Consider the following 9035-nt stretch of genomic DNA (forward strand, 5'->3'; position numbering starts at 1 on the left):
ACTCATCTCAAAGAATGGTCAGGCGATCACAGGCTGGGAGGAGAGGCTGGGCTTTGGGAGAATCAGAGCCTAGGGCAGGGGGAGAATTTCAAGATCAGAAGCCAACAAAAGTGTGTCAGAAAGTTGGGGGCAAAGGAAAAGATCTCTGCTTCTAACAACGCGTCGAAAGCATTCAGACTATGCCTTGTCTGGTATAAGCTTGTCAGTTTGGGGGTTGCGTGTGAATCAAAGGTAAAGCCTATGTACGTTTTTGCAGGGGGCTGCGATGTCAGAGCGCCCAGATCAGAAACCTGCTTGTCTCCTGCGTCCAGGGGTGCACACTCTTTCTTTCTCTCCCCACCTCACATTTCTGGGGCTATTGGGAAAGATTCTGTCATTTGCACTGCTCAGTGACCAACAGGAAAAGTCTGAATGAGGAGACAATAAAATGGGGAAAATGAGACCAACAGAAAAGCACCTGAAGCAAAAATCTGTGTCTGGGGAGGTTAAATCGCAGTAAACAGAGGGGATTTAGAAATCGGGATGCAATTAATGTTCTTGACTTGCGTCCCCCTCAGCTCTGGGGACCAAGTGTGGCAAATGGAAAGAGCATGCCTGGGCTTTACTGTGGGGAAAGAAATGGCTTTTGTCATTGGTAGCCCCTCCTCCAGAGGCTCCAAGCCTGCATTGTGACTCAGCATCTTAGGTAATAAAGAAACACGGAGCCCCTCCCCCAGGACTTTTTCCATCTTGAAGGAAGAGAATTCCTGGGAAATACAAAGGAATGAGTCTCTAATCTCCAACAGTGGGAATGCCAAGGACCTTGGCCCAGCAGGGGCAGAAGGGACACATATTATAGGAAGAAGGTGGGCCAGGAAGCCCTGGTCAGCTGCAGATACCCAGGGCACCTGAGTCAAGTTCTCCTCTGCTCCTGGAGGCTCTTGTGTGCTAGCTAATTCCTTCCCCAAACATCTGCTTGCTGTCAGGTTAGGAAAGACATACTTGCTTTCCACTTTCTCAGGGATGTTGAGAGGATTCGTGAAGGGCTGTAATGAAGGGAACTGGGAGATTCTGGAGACAGATATTGTTTAATTGCTGAAGTTCTGTCTGTGAGTGAGCTCAGATGTGGAGAGCTGACAGCCGCCTGGGGCATGAGCCAAGGTTCTTGGCAGCAAAGGGCAGGCCCCAGGCACAGTCTGGTCCACCTCTGCCACTCTGAAGCATGATGGACATGAACTCCAGCCATCCTCATGTTAGGTTGGTTATATGCAGAAGCGGGGAGAGGGGATGTGGCCCCTCAGGCTTCATGTCTTGGGAGGCCACCTCCAAGACTCCCCAAAGAGAAGAAGAGCTGTTAATAGGAAGAGAGGGTTGACGCTCAGAGAGCAACATGTGTCTATCACCCTTGCTTCCTTTGCTCAGTGTAGTAAGATTAGACTGGATGATTCCATTTGCCAGTAGTATGTTTAGTTTTTCAGAGTTGTTGCTTCCACTGATGGCTCATTCAATTATGTGGCAGTCATAATCTACTTGTAAGACACATTAGTTTATAAGGGGATATCACATCCTCTATTTTCTTTGATTTCCAACAGTTTGGTGAAATATACCCAACCTGGATAAGGTTAACCTTTGGAACCTCCAAAATGCAATACCTCACACCAGATGCTTTATATCCTCCCCATGTAAATGTAAACAGACTGGCTCAGCATGCAGTTCTCCCCACAATTATTCAGGGACCTGGATCCTCTCTATCTACTTTCTTTTTTTTTTCTTCTTTCTTTCTTTCTTTCTTTCTTTCTTTCTTTCTTTTTTAAAGTAAGCTGTATGGTCAACGTGAGGCTTGAACTCAAGACCCCAAGATCAAGGGTCACATGCTCCACCCACAGAGCCAGCCAGATGCCCCTCCATCTTGTTTCTTCTAATTTTGAGAGGGTACCTCATCTGGGTTGCAGCAAGTGGAAAGGGGAAAGCCTATGACCCCTCCTGGTCTGGTCTCAAAACCACACTGGGAATTGGACCCATCACTCCCATCATACTTCACTGTTGAGAACTTTGTCACATCTTCATCAGAGAAGGTGGGGAAAGGTAGGACAGCCTGTCAGCACTGTGTCTTGCTAGAAGAAGGGCAGAGTGAGCCATCAGTGTGTCACACAGAGTGTAGGGATTAGTTCCTTTTTCTATAGTCGACGAAAAAGATAAATAAGGGAGACAAATGGGCTCATTCAAAGGCACACAACTGGCTGAGGGTTAGCATGGGAGCAGTAACACTGGCGTGGTTCCTCAGCCCTTTTCCTTTTCCCTACCATCCTCCCAGGCCGGCAGGGCAGACCCTTTAAAGGAGCACTGCCCTGGAAGACCTGGGACAGATCCTTAACATCAGTATGTGGAGCCAACAGAGGTAAATGCAAGATAGCACAGACTGTGTTCAACTCCTCTTCCCTACGCTCAGGCGCAGAGACAGAGGTCATAACTGCTCTGCCTCCTGGGTCCCCAGCCCACGGGGAGTGGATGTGTGCAGGCATAGAGAATCCTACATAGTGATAACACCCTCTTAACAGGCCATTTCATGTTGTGGATCTCGGCCACAAGTGTGTTCCTATGCTCATTCCAGGTCCCACTGGCTTCTATTATTCTAGACCACCTTTTGCTTTTGACCGCTTGCTTCCCCAGCATGATCAGTCTATGGAGATTAAGAATTCAGTGGGCAAAGAGGTCCAGACTGCAACAATTATGTTCGGTCATCTCTTGCATCGGCACGCACAGCCACCCCCCCACCCCGGCCACCTCCCTCCCACCAAGACTCCTCCAGGAAATCAGTGATTTTGTACCATGTGACTCAGATCTCTCCAAGCATCATCAACCTGTGGGCTCAAGCTTGGGGTTCCTTAAGATTCACACCGAAATCTTGTTCATTCTTGGTTTGGATAACTCCTAAAAATAATCCCGGTTCCTTGTAAAACTGTAGCCCCAAAGCCCTTCTGGGAGTCTCTGGAAGTGGGGCAAGGGGTTCCATATGTTCATGTTTCAGGCCCACCCCCTCGGTGGGTCCCTGCCCTTCGAGGTTACAATACTCAGCCCCTGTTGCTCCAGTTTTCTGTGCCTCAACCCTCTAATCTGCCAAGGGTGGGGCCAGAGAAACATTTTTTTGTTTCTCTCCCTGTGGGGAACAACCACAGCAGGGTTTCTTGGGCCCCAGGGGTTGCTAAGCCCAGTGAGAGGGCTCTTTCCATTGCGCCTACTTCCCAGAGTGTGGTGCGCCCCCAGGATGACGGGGCGTGGGTAGGTCCAAGCACCAAGGGCTGCATATACCTGTTGACCCTGGACACAGATGCTCATTCACTATGTCCTCTCATCTCACGATGAACTTTTGTGCCCTTCTCTGTAGTTTGGCTCCCTTAGTGCATCCTTCCACTCCTAGTTTGCCAGACAATTCAGTGTGTATCTGATCCCCAGGCACTGACATGATGTAAGCTCTTTTTCTAGGAGGAACTTTAGCTTATAGAGCCCAGGGACTCAGGTGAGGTTACAAAACCTTACTCCTATCTGTATCCAAATCTCAACTCGTCTATTACAATATCAGTGCCACCCCCTCAGGTCTCTGGGCACTGCTCAGATGAACATTTTCCTTTAATGCTTTATTAGTGTTTTAAGATGCATGATCTTTCAGTCATGGCTATTGCTGTATTTCTGGGTCTTATCCTCAGATACATTAAAAGAAAAAGGAAGTGTTTATGCACAGACCGCATGACTAGAGAAATTACCAAGTAGCCGAGACATCTGTTGTTATGGAAAATTATTGAATTGTTCTGTCAATCCCCAAAAGGGCCACCAGAAGAAACCTTCAATCAAGCAAAGCTAAGTTAGACTTCCTGAAATTCAGGGGAGTACCATGTTGACGGTCTTAGTGGTTTCTCAGGGGAGGGAAATCACGGAGGGATATTTTTGGTATTTCAGGGCAAGGGCTAGGTGATTTAGGGCAGCTCTTGCAAATCAGGGAACTAGTTAGTATAGAGCAGAGTTAACGACATGAGAGCTTTGGACTGGTGACCACACAAAGCAGAGGTTCTCAGTAATTCATCAGAAATTACCCTCAAGTTCTCAGTAATTTCTCAGGACTTGGCTCACCCCACGATTTCCATGCGTGTCCTCCAGGGCAAGATGGGGCTTTCTTCCCTCATCTTTTCCTCCTGTATCCTTTCTTGGAAGGGGATCTTCAGCAAAACAGAGGAAAGAGATAAGGATGGGGTTCATGTAATAACTCATGGAAGTTTATCCTTGAGAAGCAATCACAGTAGCAAAACCAAAGAAAATACCTGTCTTTATGAATGTGAAGGAATGAAAAGCCTCTTAGCAATTCCAGACATTCAGGATTGAATGCTGTCCTCCCCCCACCTCACCACCCTCCACATCCCCCACCCCCACTGCCAGATGGATCTGGGTCCTGGGGGGAAATTGGAGAAATGGAATCAAATCAAGGATACTTCCCGTAGGGAAGAAGAGTGAGGAACATAGAGACAGAAAGGCCACCCTGATACCTATAGGCGGCCGATGGGTGACTCAATGGAGAAAGAAGAATATTCTGCTTCATCCTTCAAAGCATCATAGGCCTGTGTGCCTATTCCTTCGCTAGACCGAGGTCCAAGAAGGTGGGCCAGGATTATGACTTCATTGTCATATCCTTCCTGCTGATTAAGGTGACATCCCTTCCGAATAAGGAGTTTTAAAGAGAGTGGGTTATGAGTCCAACTTTCCCCTGTTTACAGAAGAACAATCAGCCTTCCCGTCAACTGCATCACAGTTGGATATATTTGTTGTTTAGAGGTCCAAAATCTTGGACAAAAACGGCAAAAACGGCTGTACCCTGTCATATCTATCTTTGTGGTTTAAATCTGGCAGTCGTTGATCTTAGCAGCCCTGTAATCCACCTCTCTTCTGTCCTTCATTAAGTGGCTCCTCAAAATGTCTCTTGCAGTGCAATATCATTATATCATCTTACAGATACCAGTCTCAGGACCAGTTTGCCCTCTGGCAGTTTCCTTAATTGGTGATTTGGCAACATTGGGGTTTTTTTCTTCCAACCTGCCAGTTTCCTTCATTTAAAGCAAATTCTGTCAAATGAGTAAGTGCCCATAGCACAATTACCAAGCACAAAACGAAACTGCAAATACGCATTAGCTTACCAGGGTAGCGCCTGGTATATTAACAAGAAAGAGACAAGCATATGAGATTGACAAGAGAATGGAGCATTTCATTTTTTTATTCTGTTTTATTGCTGCAATATCCCATTTGATGGCCTCCAGCTTTCAGAGCATCAGCTTCCTGCAATGACACTAATGAAGAAATGCTGCTTTTTGTTCATTCTTTAACCAACTGTGTTGCTCTTTAATGGGAATATGGCACTTTCCCCCCATTCATGCAGAGTTATGAGCAGTTGAGTCTCTAGGGGACCTATGATGTGTACAGCACTCTTTTCCCTCTAAGATTTCTCTGATTAGATGGTAAGTACACTTTCTGTCGATAAATTCAACATTCTAGATATTTCAAATTATGGGCAGAAACAGGGATATTTTTCGCGCCTGGAAAAAAATTAAAGAACCCGAGAGGCTTTTTGAATAACATTTCTCTGTGCGATATACTGTTTTAATTATTTCCCAATCATTTTCTTCAGTCTGTTCTTTATGAAGGCACCCGCACTGACAACTATTTTTGTTAATCATTCACACGTAACTGACTTCTAAATAGTTTCTTATTTAAGCAGAAAGTTATTCTGCCATTTTGCCAGAATGTCCACTCAGGGTTGATCTCCCATGGGGCTCATTTAATTTCTTCTCTGTTTTCTTCTCTGGGTTCCTTCCGCTTGCCCAGAAGCACGGAATTTGATCTTATGTCAGTTCTCTGAGACTCCACCATAATTGAAGGCTGGGATTAAGCTGCCGGGACAGTGGAAGCAGTGAGGTGCATGAACTGTTTTCAACTGAGTTTGATCCCCAATCATGAAATGTAACTGAGTCCTAGGTTAGGTCCAAACCAGCTGGGACATGACCTAAAATCACTCACAGAGCAGACCTGCTTCAAGATCCAGGAACGAAGGAAATATCTTCTGCAGAGTAGGAAACAAATTGGATATCCATCCTCCCTCCCCCCAGTTTCGGGAGCATTTCATTTCTGCAGAAGACTGGACAGATTTTGATGTTACCACATAATAAATGAATCTATCACACAGATCATCAGACTGGATAGAAACGGATCGGTATTTCAAGTGAAGCTTCTCATATTCCATCAAAATAGGTGAACAGATTAAGAAATTTCAGTTGTGGGAAAAGAAAAACTGTTACAATGTTTTTAATTTAAAAACTGTATTTTTCAAACATGACTGAAACTGTTGAGTATTTTTTTTCATGTTTATTTATTTTTGAGAGAGAGACAGACAGACAGACATGAGTGGGGGAGGGGCAGAGAGAGAGAAAGAGACACAGAATCTAAAGTAGGCTCCAGGCTCTGAGCCATTAGCATGGAGCCCAACACGGGGCTTGAACTCACAGACGGTGAGATCATGACCTCAGGCAAAGTCCAATGCTCAATCGACTGAGCCACCCAGGCACCCCTGAAACTGTTGAGTATTAATGGCTAACAAAGACTTGCTAACATTGCCATCATGATTACTACTGCTGTTATTAGCCATTCAGACCAACAGTTACTTAGGCACTGTTATAAAAATGGGATGAAAACAATGACAGAATTAAATGACCTAGTCTTTGAATGGAGGCCACTGAGACCACAGGAGAAAGATACATGTAAATAGCTAGCATGTAAATTGCCTAAGCAGGCAATCCAGTGGAAGGGACAGGTAATTCTGACTTAGGGTGCTGGAGAAAGAAGACATCGGTAAGGCTGGCATTGGCAAAGGGCTGTGGGTAGTGTTGGGTGTTTAGACTGAGGGAAAGGCATAACCAAAGCCATAAGGGCAGGAAAGTGAATCCACGTGTCCAGGGAATGATGAGTCACCTGGTGTGCCTGGGGCAGAGGGTTGTAGAGGAACGTGCAGGGAAATAAGCCTGGAGACATAGCTTAGGCTTGGCCTGAATGCCATTCCAGTATTTCCCATCTTAAGGAGGTGCGGTGGTGTATTACAAGGAGTATGGCAGAGTGAGTAAGCCATGAAATTCCAGCTCTGACATGTGATAAACTAGCAAACTTGGGCACCACTTTTTGCATTCCTAAAATGAAGATGATAGTCATCACCACCTAATGTGAAGGTCAAATACATGTGAAAGAGCTTAACCTAGTTCCAGGTGCAAGGGAATCTCTCAGTAAAGGGTAGCTATTGTTACTGTAAGTTCTTTAATAAGACAGATCATCGTAGCAGAGATAAGAATTCATTGGAAATATAAGAAAGGGGAAGAGGAGGGGTACCTGGGTGGCTCAGTCAGTTAAGCATCTGACTCTTGGTTTTGGCTCAGGTCATGGTCTCACAGCTTCATGGGTTCGAGGCCCAAACCAGGCTCTGGGCTAACAGTGCACTCACACTCTCTCTGCTTTTCTCAAAATAAATAAATTAATTTTAAAAATCCAGAAAGGTGAAGAGGGGCACCTGGGTGGCTCAGTGGGTAGAGTATCTGATCCTTGATTTCAGCTCAGGTCATAATCTCATGGTTCATGAGATTGAGCCCCTTATGGGGCTCTGTGCTGACATTGCAGAGTCCGCTTGGGATTCTCTCTCTCTCTCTCTCTCTCTCTCAAAAAAAAAAAAAAAAAAGTGAAGAAAAAAATTGCTCTGGAAGTTGATATAATGGCCAAGATGTTAAGTTGAAGGAGGGGATAGAGTTAACACAATTTGGTGGCTCGTATGGTGTGAAGGGTGAAGATGAGTGTAATAAATTCAAGTTTCTAGCTTGTATGATCAAGAAGATTGTAAACTAAAATGCTATTACTTGAGAAAAGAACTTCAGAGAAGCGGCACGTTGGGTTACTGGTGCACAAAGGGGACGTTCCATTAGTTTCGGACATGATGAGAGTATCCATTTCCTAGAGCTGCCATAACAAAGCCACAAGCTAGGTGGCTTGACACAACAGAGATTTATTGTCTCATACTTCTGCTGGCTAAAATCCAAAATCAAAATGTCAGCAGGGTCATGCTGCCTCTGACCCTTCTTTGCCTCTTCCAGATTCTCTTCCTTGTTGGCAGCCCTTCTGTCTCTTGGCTGGTAGCTTCATCGCTTCGATCTCCACCTCCATTGTCACCAGCTCTCTTCTCCCGGTGTGTCTGTGTCCCTTCTCTTCTAAGGACCCCAGACTATTGGAATAAGGACCCACCCTACTCCAGCATGGCCTTTCCTTAACTAAATACATCTACAATGGCCCAATTTCCAAAGAGGTTTACATTTATACATACTGGGGGGTAGGACTTGACTGTATTGGGGGAACTCAGTGTGTAGCCCATAACAGTGACCACATTACCTAGTTTTCCCTTAAGTTGCTTACCCTAAATAGACAAGGAACTTAAAATACCCCTGAAAAGAAAGCGTAGACTGAATTTTGCTTGCAGTAGTAAAAGAAGAAGGGCATAGGAGAAAGTGGGAGAGGCAGCTGAGTTCCGTAGATAGGAATAAGGATTCTGGAGCCAGCCACCTAGAATCGCGTAGCTTTGAGCAAGTTACCTAACCTCTCTATGTTTCAGTTTCAAACATGTGAAAAGGGGGTAATGATAGTACACACCCAACAGGGCTTTTATGAAAATTAAATATGTTAATATTTTTTAAACACTCAGGACAGTGCCTAGTACAGAGCAAACAATATGAGTCTGTTAAAATATGACATAGTTTGAATTCTTTGCCAGCAACATTACAAGATAAGACTAAGATGTAGTTGGGTCTAACAAGTTAGCCAAAAAAATTTGAAATTATCAAGAAGACTGTTTGAATTATGAGTTTAAATCTACTGTCACTAACTGGGAGCCTAGACCATGGTATGTTTTGCGCTTTTAAATCTTAAAAATCTTAAATCTTTTGCTTAAATCTTAAGTAGTGATAATAAGAAGTTATAATAAAAATTATACT

At 44.7% G+C, this 9035-nt stretch overlaps 1 long non-coding RNA gene across 1 annotated transcript; it reads left to right on the plus strand.

Annotated features, from left to right (window-relative positions):
* The first annotated feature begins 743 nt into the window (after positions 1-743).
* LOC132662287 (uncharacterized) lies at positions 744-6352 on the plus strand. The gene is made up of 3 exons (XR_009602560.1): positions 744-965; positions 2294-2377; positions 5845-6352. It is a non-coding gene; the product is annotated as an uncharacterized LOC132662287 (long non-coding RNA).
* Positions 6353-9035: the final 2683 nt, after the last annotated feature.

The sequence above is a fragment of the Panthera onca genome, chromosome D1 (assembly GCF_046562875.1).
Source record: "Panthera onca isolate mPanOnc1 chromosome D1, mPanOnc1 haplotype 2, whole genome shotgun sequence".
NCBI lineage: Eukaryota > Metazoa > Chordata > Mammalia > Carnivora > Felidae > Panthera > Panthera onca.